The sequence below is a fragment of the Equus caballus genome, chromosome 10, assembly GCF_041296265.1.
Source record: "Equus caballus isolate H_3958 breed thoroughbred chromosome 10, TB-T2T, whole genome shotgun sequence".
Classification (NCBI taxonomy): Eukaryota; Metazoa; Chordata; class Mammalia; order Perissodactyla; family Equidae; genus Equus; species Equus caballus.
In genome coordinates, this window is record NC_091693.1 from 65477103 (window position 1) to 65490200 (window position 13098).

Sequence of the window (13098 nt, forward strand, 5' to 3'; positions counted from 1 at the left end):
AAGCTAATTCTAAAATTGGAATGGAAGAGCAAAGGGTCAAAAATAGCCAAGTCTCCCTAGAAAAAGCACAAGGAAAGGAGGATTTCCCTCCCAGATATCAAGACAGTATATAAGCTATAGTAAGTAAGACAATGGGATACTGGCAGAGGGCTAGACAAAAAGACCAAAGGATTATGATAGGGAACCTGGGAACAAATTAGTGTATATATAGAGACTTGCTTTTTATAACATAGTGGGCACTAGAGATAGAGAAAAGATTCAATCATGGTACTGGGAAAATTTATTAAACAACTGTGAGAAAACTAAATTGGAACCCTACCTCACACCATACACAAAAATCAATTCCATTTGGACTAAAGACTTAGATGTGGAAGGCAAAACTATAAAACTTTTAGAAAACAATTTAAGAGAACACTATTACAACCTCACAATAGGGAAATGTTTCTAAAACAAGACACAAAAATATCAACTCATGAAGGAAAATATTGATAAATTCTACCACACAAAATTAAAACTTTGGTTCATCAAAACACATTAGAAGGAGAGTGAAAAGACAATCACTAAACGGGAGAAAATATTTTCCATACATATAATTGAAATAAAGGATTAGTATCCAAAATGCTATTTTTAAAGCTCCTGTCGATCAAAAGAAAAACAACCCAACAGGAAAATGGCAAAAGCACAAAGACGTGTTTCATAAAAGAGAAAATTAAAATGGCCCACAGACACCTGATAAACACTCAGTCCTGTTAGTAAACAGAGAAATGCAAATTAAAACTACAAAGAGATATTTCTCCCATATGAATAATAAAAATTGTAAAACAAGTCAATAATAAGTGTTGACAGGATGGGCAGCCACAATAACTCATACCTCCTGGTGCGAGTGTAAATTAATACAACCACTGAGTGAAACAGTCTGATAGTACCTAGTGAAAATGGATCAGACAGCAATGGTATTACTGGGTTTCCATACTAGAGAAACTCTTACACATGTGTACCAGGAGGCATGCACAAAAGATGCTCATAGCAGCACTTATGATAATTACAAAAGAAAGGAGAGAGAGGGAGAGAGAGAGAAAGGGAAGGGAAGAAACCAATATCCATTCACAACAGTGAGGACCAACCAGTTGGGCATGCTCACACAGCAGAATACTACACAACAATGAGAATGAAGAAAGACATTGTGTGAATGTGCCACAGTTAATTTAATACCAACATTAAACAGTGTTGGGAGAAAAAAACAAATCACTGAAGACTATATAATGTATGCTTCTGCTTATGTAAAGTTTGAAAAAAGCAAACTTCACACTATATCATTTAGGGATACACACATAAGTAGTAAAATCATAAAGAGAGCAAGCAAATGAGTAAAACACAATTCAGGGTGGTGGTTACCTCCGGCGTGTGCCCTGGGGAGAAGAGATGCAATCCAAGAGGGCACAGAGGAGTCTCCTTATAGATACGACTGAGATTCTATTTTTTTTTTTTAACATAGCTGCTAGGATACAAGCATTTATTTTATTTCATTCTTTAGATTGTACAGATACATTCCTATAGTCTTATATTTATGATTCATATCACCATCAAATGTTAGATACGTTATTTGTAGGATCTTAGCTATCATACCGAGGCTCAGCCTATGTCTCCTGTTTTCCCTCTTCAAGGAAAAGCCATTAGAAAATGCCATTCTCTTATTGAGTCCATCCCTGGATCCAGCGTTGTTTTTTTTTTTTTTTTGGTGAAGAAAATTGGCCCTGAGCTAACATCTGTGGCCAATCTCCCTCTTTTTTTTTCTCTCCAAAGCCCCAGTACACAATCATGTATCCTACTTGTAAATCATTCTACTTCTTCTATGCGGGATACCGCCACGCCACAGCTTGATGAGAGGTGCATAGGTCCGAACCCAGGATCCAAACCTGTGCACCCTGGGCCGCCAAAGCGGAGCGCACAAACTTAACCACTCAGCCACAGGGCAGCCCCTCAGAGCTCTTTCTTTTTGGCTCGTGACTACCACAGTCTAGTTGCAGTGCTGTATTTGCCCCTGCCCTGCCATGATCAGAAGTCAGATTTCTGTACTTTGCTGGCAGTCTAAGCCTGGGGGTACCAAAATCATCCTCCTCCCCTTCCAGCAGTGTTTGCTCAGCCAGCAAGTGTAAGAGAAATAAATGGAGTTAAATTATAATGAGATCTCCAGAAACTTCCTCTAATGATGTTCACATTGAGTGACTCCAAAATAATTCCTCCTAACAGACAGAGAGTAATTCAAGGCCTTGAAAGCTAACCAGAGCGAGTGGTGGAAAGGCCTGATGCCAGTATGTCAGCCCTTTCACGGGTAGATCATATCAAAACCACCTAGTCCTCCCTCTCTGAAGACCTTCATCTGCAAAATAAAAATGATCAGCAATTGTGCTGGGTGTTCTTAGAAGCTGTGCTCATGAGATTTCTATCAATAGGCTGTAGACCCTGTCATCAATTCTGTCTAACCTACACATTGCTGTCAAATGATGCCTTGTATTTTCTTTTTCTTCCCGATAATGCAATATCTCAGTCTTTATGCCCTCAGTCAACCTTTGCCGGCATGGACACATGGCATTATCACACTTGCCAATAAAGGTCAACTACTATATATTTTTTGGTAGACTTTAATAACTTTCATGATAAGCAAAAGGTCCTGTCATTTGTTTGATTTGAACTTGCAAAGGCATCAATAAGCTAAGAAGAAAGCATACTGAGAACTGATGGAAGAAAAATGTTGCTTCCCAAATTTATCTTTTGGGAATTCAAAATACACAATGGAGTAACAGCTGCTCTAGATTTCCATCAGAGATTAGCAGATAAGTTATTATTGAAATTCAAAGTTGTGACATCTTTAGATAAATATTTGCCCTTGATTTTCACAGGCTCTGATTCAACAGAAGTCTGGAAGGCTTCAACAGTCTGGCCCAGAGAATATCATTTTAAATCTACAGCTTTAAACTGTGGTTGAAAAGGAGCCCAGGTTGGAGTCTGCCAGCAGGTCCGTCTGCGGCTGTAGCCTCCTGATGTCAGTGTTTGGGTCTCTCTGCCTCCAGCCCTATTTCAGCCTGTCCTTGAAGACTTTCTTCACCTCTCCTCCTGAGCCTGCCACAGATTCAGGACCTGCCATCAGAGCTCCACCTTCACTGTGGCGGCCTAGAGGGTTGCCAAAATACCCTGGCCTGATGCCTTCGGAGGGTCTTCATACTAAAGCCTAGCTATTGGAGACTTCAATTCGCCAGCCTTAGAGCACAAAGTGCCTCCAGATCCAAGAGCAGAAGCACCCCCACAAAATAAAAACCTTGGGATATCAGCTGTGAGCACCTGCTCAAGCCCTCCACCCAGCAAATGGCCTCCCTTACACCAGCACGCGGTCCCTCCGCCCTGTTGACTCCCTTGGGAAGCCAGTCCTCGAAAAAGAATGTGGCCTTTGCACTAACCACAAGGACGAGGGTGTCTTGTATGCAACCACTGCCAACCCAGCTTACAACAGAGGCTTGTATCCAGTATTATTGTGAAAGGAATTTCCTGCCCCTCTCGTGTCAGTTGAAGAGCCCTCTGCATTCATTCTCCCATTTTGAAAGGAGAGAAACAAGAGGAGATGAACTCCTGGTCCCTCTGGATGTGGTTTTCAGACTAGTGACAATATTAATCTTACAGTTTCTTTTTTTTTAAAAAAAAATTACTGCTACTTGGTTCTCATAGTACGGTGCATCTACAAAGTAATTAGATATTTTTTCCCACGCATTTCATGAACAAATCCATCTTGTGACTTTATAGAGGAATGATGACGCCTTCCTTTGAGCCCACTGTCTTGGCACCTCCTCTTCCCCACCTGCTGGATGATTTAGGTGTCAACCTTCCCAACTTGTCTGTAAACCGAAGGCAAACTCACTTTTGTCTCCCTCCTATCAGGAACAAATAGTTGCTCAATAAACGTCTGATGCATGGTCACACCTCCGAGGGCTAGAATTTCAAGGGGGTGTATCTTCCCCTTCCTCCTAAATCACCTGCCTATACTTCTCCCATCCCGGTGCACCCAACCCTCACCTCGGTCCTTGCCGTCACCCCATCACCCCATCGCCTTTATCTGCGGCTACAGACCTCGGGCAGGGAACTAAGCTCCTGCCTGGAAGGTGGGTGACACCAGGCGGGTGCAGCGGAGGCGGGACGCGGCAGCCACACCCTCATCCCTCTCCACTCGCGGGCTCCCCTACACCCCTCTCCCTCCAGCCCTTCTCCCTCCACCCCCCACCAAGCAGCAAGGTTGAGGCGAGGGAGCAAGTGGAGAATCTTGGCGGCCCCCTCCCCCGCCTTATAAAAAAGAAATTGACTTTTGTTTGGAGTTTGTGAAAAGTGGGGCTCGGGGCCCAGTCAATGGGGCGCCCCGCGGCGCGGGCTGAGTGGAGCTAGCGCGAACCGCTCAGCCGCGGCCCCAATTAATCCGCCCTTTGTGCGGCCCGCGCGGCCGCCCCCGCCGCAGCAGCACCAGCGGCCCATTGTTCGGCCGCGCCGGGCCGCGGGATTTACCCTTTTCAAACAGCCGGTTTTGTCCAGGGCAGTTCGAGCGGAAGTTTCTCACTGACAATTTGCCCCAAATAGATAGATTTGTCAGAAGCGACCTTCGGGAAGGAAGCAAAAAGCCACCGGCCTGAAGGTTGGGCCGGAGAGGGGGCCTGGCCGTCCACCCTCGGCCACCCGGCCCTGCGCCCCCGCAGCCCGACGGCCCCAGCCCCGCGGGGGTCCCCGCTCTCGGCACCTGCAGGGCCAGACACTCCGCGGACCCGACCTCCGTTTACCCATCTGTGAAATGGGACAGCTGGGAGCTTGCAAGCCGTAAGTCCAGGGCTTTGGGTCAATTCGCGTGGACGCCGTTCATTTCCTTTCTCTCTCCCCCCGTCCTTTTTAAAAACTGTAAGCAAAAAAGCTGGCGAGGCCTCAGCGACCACGTGAAATAGCCTTGAAGGTGGGTCACGGTGACAAGTTCCGGATTGTGCTCGTGCTGTTTCTCTCGTGCCCTCCGGCTCCTCCTTAACAGAGATGTCAACCGTGCCGAATCACAGGTGGTGCCTTTGTAAGACCGGCTATTGTCCTCTCATAAGTCAAGATATAAAACGCTTTGTGCTGAAAGGCCCCTGGTCTGGAGATCTCAACTTGGGAGTCAGACTGTTAGATTTTTTTTTTTTTTTCCCATTCACCAGAGCCGCTCTTCTCCGAAATGACCTCACTTAATAAGCAAAATCTAAATGGGGGGAAAAAAACCCAACATGCTGTTGATGAAAAGAATAGTTACTGATTTCTTCACACTTAATGGCAAGTATGAGTCTTTTAAAATACAGTCTCATACCAAACAGATCTGTGAATTTTAAGCAGAACTGAATTGTATTAATCAGTTGATGGGTTTGTTCATTTTCTGTCACTAGAGGAGAAAATACAAAGGTTGGGTCTCCACGGCATCTGTTTTTACTGTACCCAGGCAGTCTCTTTCTTTAGGCTAGAAAATTTCCTGCTAGGTGCACATGAGAGAAAAATTGAAACAAAAAAGAAATCTGTTTTTTGTTTATCCATCAGGTGAATACATCCTTCAGCATCCTACAGAGGAAACCCTAGGTGGTCTTTAACGAGATTTCAGTGGTTAACAGCTACAATTTAGAGACGATGACAATACATACACAGTGTCAATAGTATTTAAACAAACATCCCAGACAACAGAATAATGGTTATTAACTATGATGCTTTGGGCTTCTGACTAATTTCCCATGCCTCTCTGCAGCCAAACAGCTGCAGGATTCCCCCCCTTTAAAAATGTTTATGTGCATCATTTAAAAAATTGCATTTAACAGCCATATCATTCCGTATGGTCCCTCTGTGTGGAACAGAAGTGACTGATCTAGTAACAGTGATGAAGCCAGTAGCAAGAATGTTTTTCACGACAAAAGGATTCTATTCTACTAGAAATCAACTCCTTCAAAAGATTCCACATCTCTCTGAAATGTGGACAGCTCTCTGATGCTGTATGCTCTGCGGTATGGGTTAACGTGTCTAAATAAATGGAGCTCTTTAATCCTACTCATACTTGCACAAGTGTTTTCAAAAATGGATTCAATTGTGCAACTGAACTAAAGTGTACCCCTCCAGGGATTGGAAAATATTAAAGAAATCAAAAGAGAAGGTAAGGTTATTATTCCTTTCTCACTTCTAGACAAATATTAAGTTTTAAAAAATTACTTTAGTGATCAGGACATTAAAATGAATGCATTACTGGTACACTCCAAACAGGCAATCCAATCATTATTTAGCTAGTGCAACTAGAAATACATAGATTTAGGGATCCAAATATGTGCAGTTATGAATACTTAGGTAGTTATACATTATTTTAGCTAATCATAAATGCATAGACCAAAGTTGAATCACCTCCACTGCTTTTGTTGTTGTTTAGCATTTATTAAGCATCCACTTTGCACTAAAAGATGGTCAAAACATGTCAAAGAACCTCAGCCTTCAAAAAAAGCCATCTAAATATTTGTATCTTATCTATAGAGAAATACATATGTTGTATGTGGTGCGTGTATGTATTTGAAATAGCTCATTCAATGTCCTGATCTGATAGAAACAGGTTTCAAATCACTGTTTCATCTACTTCAAAATCATGTCAATTACACCTGAAATTTTAGAGCCTGGGAGAAAGCCTGCAACCTACCTCCTGAGCCGTGAACTGCTCTACCTGAAAAGCCAAATCCTCCTCCTCCCAGCAGGCAATCATCTTATGCCCTGAAGCATGAGATCTGATTACCCCTATCATCATCTTAGCTTGCATAGATACAGATGTTATTAACGGCTGTAGTTTATCCAACCCTTTTTTAAAACGCAGCTGCAGCATTTGACTTGGGGACCTCCTGTGAATCCCACTGGTTGACTCCGTCTTGCACAAAGCACGTGGGGTTTGGGGGAGGGAGAAGAGAGGGGGAGGTTTGTTTTGTTTTGGAGGGTTTTTTTTTTTTTTTTTGAATCAGACTTCCCTAAATAGACACTCGGCATCTTTGTAAGTGATGTGAATTCTGAAATTACTTACTAGAATAGGAGGACAACAGAGTACTGTGTGAACTAGACCATTTGGAACAAAGCATACTAGAATGTATGATGTTTTTCACTGCGTTGGTAGAGATCAAATATGTGATCCTGATATATTTATTCACGGAAGAAAGAATCATTAGCTTATTCTCAAATATGTTAGCCACATTTAAACTGGGCTACCCTGTTTTACATAACAATTGTTTCTACTAGTGTTGAAACAGTAATCTGGATAAAGCAGGTCCTAAACCTGCTGTGGAAGGAACAGAGGGATGTTTTTAAAATCTGAAAGTCCCAGGTTGGCAATCCACACTGATCAAATTCAGTGACTAATTGTTCAATCTAATCATTGACTTTTTCTCCGCATTTACTATTAGTGTCTCTAAGTAGTTCTTTAGCTCACACCATCCCCTCTGCGAAAAAAAAAAAGAGAGACCTCACAGGTTTTCTCTTCCTTGGGACACAGGAAATTTTAAGTGCTGGCAGAGAGGAAATGTGAAGAAAAATCTGTGATGTGGAGGAGTCTGAAGTTCCAGAAATACTATGGCTTCAAGATGCACAAAACACTTTTCTTAATTCTGATAACTTCACTAGCAAGTGAGTGAAATTGCCTTAATTGGAGCTTCTAGAAGCCCTTCTGGGAAATGGGAGGTAGCTCAAAGCAGTGGAATTCGTATTTCAAAGAGCATTAGACTCAGCACCAAGGGATCTTGGTCCTGGGAACGGACTCTGTCTCTAGATGAGTGACCTAGGACAAGCTTTGTCTCTAAGGGTCTCAGATTCCTTATCTGGAAATGATGGAATTAGAGGCTACTGAGCCCTGAGCTCCCTTCTGACCCGTGTGCTCTGTGCTTCTGGGCCAAATGGAAGCCAAGTCGGACCATGTAATTCACAGGAAATTAAAGCATTGAAGAAGACTTGGTAGCTAATCTCTCCCTGGCTATAGTCTGCTTTCTTGTTTCTTTAGCCATCCTTTTGTTTTAAAACGCCAAAAATGGCCTGCATCGCTTCCCGAGGTTTGGAGATCTAGATGACCTGTCCCTGCTCTCTACCCTCCCGGTTGCTGGGGCAGAGCAAAGGCGAGCCCCTCCCACCTCAAGCCTCAGCTTTGATTGTGAGTACCATCAGGCAGGGCCACTCATACGGTCCACATTTATAAAGCACCGCTCTGTGCCAGAGTGCTGAGGCTGGCGACCCAAAGATGCATCCGAGCGTCTCTGCCCTCAAGGAGCTCCCTGTCTAGTTGGAGAGCTGGTATCCCTTATGTCACCTCTGAACTTTTTATTCTTCCTATTAAGGAAATAAGAAGCAGGCAGCCTTGTTTCTGTTGACCTATCTTCCTGGGAGAAGAGACTACATTATTTTCTTGCTCCTCTCTTCCTGGTAACATATCTAGTTGTTTCTGTTTAAAATACATTTCAGGGAGTCATCTTACAGGGAAGGAGCCCAGGTCCCAAAGTAAAGCAATTTGACATGAGAAACATGAAAAATTCTTCCTGGAACAAGGCAGGATATAAATAAATAAAATAGTTTATGTAGGAAATAAAGTAAGAGATGGGGGAAAGGTGTTTCTATTTGATTATTTTGGGGGCTAGAAGAAAATCAAAGTGCCATGAGACCCTAGAAGCCTCTAATCCTCAGCCAGCCCCCAGACCTGAACTTCTGCTGATGTGGCCCGAGGGAGGGTGTGAATAAATGCAGAGACACGATTTGTCATTTGTTAAGGAAAAAAAAAAGGAACTCTCCCACACAGCATTGTCATATTGCGGTTGCTCTTAACAGTGTTCATCTTCCCACTGGTGAGGAGTAACAACAACTCTTAGCCGACACAGTCCTGGAAAGTGTCAAGGAAAAACTGTGCAACTCAGTATCCATGGGTTCTAGAGCAGCTGGGTCTCTTTTCTGGATTGTTCTTGATGTTTCTTTTCTGAGTAGAGTTAGATAGGAGCCAAACAGTTTGTTGAAAGGTCCACAGCAGAATCAGGAGCAAGCCTGAAGAGACTGTTTCTTTCATCCCATCACTTCCCAAGCCCTCGCTCAGCCCCTGCTCCATGACCCACCTTCTCTCTCTCTCACCATCCGCTGGAGAAGCAACAACCAACCAGAGGTTGAATTATGACTTGGAAGTAAGTGAAAATCAACTTTCTCCTTCTGGTAAACAAGCAAACAAATAAAAAACTTGCATCAGTGTCTTTTGGAAACTGAACGTCAAACCTGAGGCGAGCTCAACTGGTAGGTTTTCCCGGCCGTTCTCTGGGTCTCCGTATTTCGTCAGTGAAGTGAAGGGCCTTTTAAAGGAGTGAATCTCCAGAAGTAGAACGGCCTCGGAGAGGGGGCTGATCGCTGGTCAGGGAAGGGGGGGGGGGTCTGTTCCACACCAACTTTTTCAGCTCTGCTTGCTGATGAGAAAGCTTTTCCTTTCTCCTTTGCTGTTTTAATTTAGAAGAAAAGTGGGGACAGTTAATGGAGAAAATGGCATCATTTTTCGAGAAGCTAGTAAATAGAGAGCTAAGGGTCAGACTCAGATAATCGCATGCTGAGGAGGCATCCCGGCCTCTCCTACAATGAGTTCACAGGGGTCGGCTTACCTTCTTAAATGGATGGGAACGGTGTTCGCAGGAGAGTGAGTTATGATACAGGACAGTTTTCAGAGGCACTAAAGTCCCCTAACACAAGGCCAGCTTTCCAGGGCATTCCCTGACAGCCTACCCCACTCCACACTGATTAGGGTCCCTTGTATTTTTTCTTTTCCAGACTGCCCTGGGTTTTAGTCCAATCTGAAGCACTTATCACCTTTTATGTGTCTGCTCTCCCTGCGGACTCCTTGAGAAAGGGCTCATGTCATTAATCTCTGGCACATAGTGGGTGATCAGCATTTGAATGGGGTGGATTAATGGATGGACAGAGAGACCTCTAGATTCCATGGTCCTTCTTGTGGTCTTTTTCCTGGACCAAAATGTAGACATCCTGTGCTAAAAGATGCCTTCTCTGTGTTTTTGGCTTTGGTTTTGGTTGAGAGCTGGGTACTCACAAAAGACTAAAGAGAAAGTTGGGGGCTATGTTTGGACCTGGTCAGAGGGCTTCAGAACCTCTGGGGTGTGGCTCTGCCCGGTTCCAAGCCAAGACTATGAACTCAGCCTTGAATTTAAGATCTTGTCTCTGTTAAAAGGTATTTCTGAGATAGATGGCATTTGCCCCTTATCAGTCATTTCCCTTGGTGGACTCACAGGAAAAATCTTTGAAAGTTGAGGTTGAACAGGGCATAGTTGTTTTACATATAATGACCTGGAGCCCAGAGAGATCTAGTCACTTGCCCAAGGTTACACAGCTAGTTGGGATGGAGCCTGAATCCCCACCTTCTGGCTTCCATGATTAGCCTTGCTGTGCCTCCAGTGGCCCCTTGGGAAATCTTCAGGTGACTCTCCTCCTTCATTTATTCTACCAACATTTATGCAGCACCTACTATGAATCAGGCAGCATGCTGGAGCCTGTGGATAGGAAGATGAAAAGTAAGAGTCCCTGCCCTGTAGAAGCTTTCTTCTCTGACCTTCGGCCATCAAGAGCCCTAAATTTCTACACCTTAGATGCGCGTTCCCTCTGGCCTACAACTGTTTCTGGCGAGCAGAAGGCACGGGTGCTCGGCTCCAGGCTCCTCCTGGAGCTGGTGGGCGCCGGGCCCCAGCCCCTCCTGCCTACCCTGGATCTTGTTGCTGCCGTTGCCACCGAACCAATCATGCCAGAAAGTCATCACGATGATTTCAGAACTGCATTGTGATTTATGCAAAGCGCGCAGATAATTACAGCCGGGCGCCCAGAACGCAGGACGAACATGCTGCGGATGTGTGTGAGCGTGTTGTGCCTTTTGCCAGGGTTGGATGCTGTGTGTGTGTGTGTGTGTGTGTGTGTGTGTGTTTCTATTCAGCGGACTTCTTGACACCTGCTTGATTAGGGACTGGTGACAGGAGAAAGAAGGAACATTCCCATTTTGATTTTGAGACAATTCAGGGAGCCTTGGGAGTATTTTCCAAAAATTCTGGTGCCTACAAATGAGCCAGCAGGGCGAGGATGTCGGGGAGTTGGGGCAGAGGTGGTTTGGGCCCCTCCAGAACTATCATCCTCCTACCTCCAAGCCCTGGAACCCGCGAATCGGCTTGTGGGTCTTCTCACTACAGATTCCTAAACTTTTCCTCGGGAGGCAGGCCCAGGTCTAGTCTTCGCCACCTGCCCTCATCTTCGCCCGAGATAAATTACTTGGATTCTTGAAGTTCTTTGTCCTTAACCAAGCGCCCCTCTCTGCGTCCACATGATGGTAGGGGTGATGGTGGTGGTCGTTGTGGTTGTGGTGGTGGTGGCTGCCACAAATGGATTTCTGGCGGGAGCCAGAACCCCAAGCCCCAAAACCGAGCCTGGCGCAGTAACTGTGCTTCCCAAACTCTGCCTGGAAGTCACTTTCCTTTCTGGGTGCGGAGTTCGAGTTTGCACTACGTCGCGGGCAGGGCTGGTGGCGCACGGGTCTGCTCAACTTGTCTGTAAAAAATGTTGATTTCTTGTCCTGTCGCCTAAAAAAACCCCTCAAGTTTATGGTTTCTTCCCACAATTCCCCAATCTCGTCCCAATTCGAAAAACGGAGGAGGGGTAACTTGGGAGATAGTTGTCCCACTTCTTGCCTTTTCCGGGCGTCCCCAGCCCGCAGCCCTGGTCGCTGCGCGGCACCAGAGAGACCGCGGGCTCTGCTGTGTGGGGCGGGCGCGGCCCCGGGCTCCAGGCGGAGCCGAGGCTGCCGGGGAAAGTTACAGTCACGTGCCTCGGCCGCCGACAGTGGCGCACAGCCCGCGCCCCTGAGACGCCGGGCCGACGAGATGCTGCACCCTCCGAGGGCTCGGGGAACGCAAGCAGTTACTTGCACACACTTTCTCTGATCGAAAGCCCGAGTTGACACCCAGTCTGGGGAAAGTGGGACCAGGGGTGGGCGGGCAGAATTGTGCAGTGCCCGCCTGGGTTCTCCTTCCCGCAAACGCGCCGCGGAGGGCGGGGGAGCAGGAGGTGTGACCTCTGACCTCTGGCCGAGCCCATGCCCCGAGGAGAGGCTGGCAAGCTCTTGTTCGACAAGTTCAAGCTGCTGGGAGAGCTTAAATAAGAATTAATCTCTTAGAGATCGGGGATCACCGCTCCCTCGGCGTGCGCTCTCTCAGCGCGACGCAGCAACCAGGGCGCGAAAGAGCAGTGGAGTCGCGGGAAGGCGGTGGAGGCCGGGGAGCGAGGTGCTGAGGCGGGGTGGGCTCTCCAGAATCCCTTGGCCTGGAGAAGGGAGGTCAGCGAAGCCCACTGGGAACGAGCTGCGAGTGGCAGGAGGCGGCGGGTGGCGGGGGTTGGGGGGTGGGGTGGGAAGCTCTGCCCTGCAGCCGCTCCAGCGCAGATAATGGAGGCGGCAGGAGCTTCGCTGTGCTCCGGTCGGGCTTTGCTTTGGGAAGCAAGCAGCACCCTCCCCGCGGCTGGTGCCCAAGAGGACCGCGTGAAGGCCGCAGGAACTCGGAGCCTCCGCAGACCCCATCCCAGACCCCAAGTCTGCACACAGCGTCCTCAACTCTAACTTTCCGTAGATAGTTGCAAAATGAATAATTACTCACCTCGGACCAGATCCAAGTTTTACTCAACAGAAGGGGCACGGAACGAACTCATACGGTCATAGCCGGCGCGCACAATCACACACAATCACACAGCCACCCAGTTTCTTCCACGAACCTGTCTGGCACTCTGGAGAGAAGGGGGAAAGCGTTTTGAGAAAGCTCCATCTCCCCTCCCCTTCCCCTCTTGCCATGAAATAGAGTAATTCATTTTTATTGCAAGAGCAGTACCGTGCTCACCATCGCGCACGCACAGAGCCACACTCCCATATTCACTCTGCAACTCGTCAGCTCCGAGAGCGCCTGCATTTTCTTTGGGAGCCGCTTGGAGGTTCATTAATATCATTAGCATTTAACCCCCTCCCTCTTCCCATCCCCTCCCTGCACA

General features: G+C 46.5%; 1 long non-coding RNA gene across 1 annotated transcript in view; it reads right to left on the minus strand.

Annotated features, from left to right (window-relative positions):
* The window catches only part of LOC138915816 (uncharacterized), a 36330-nt gene extending 23282 nt beyond the window's left edge, over nucleotides 1-13048 (minus strand). The window contains exons 1-2 of the long non-coding RNA XR_011422129.1: nucleotides 12951-13048; nucleotides 12714-12840 (exon numbers count right to left, since the gene is read on the minus strand). This is a non-coding gene — a long non-coding RNA (uncharacterized lncRNA). The remainder of the gene's footprint in view (nucleotides 1-12713; nucleotides 12841-12950) is intronic.
* Between the last annotated feature and the right edge of the window lie 50 nt (nucleotides 13049-13098).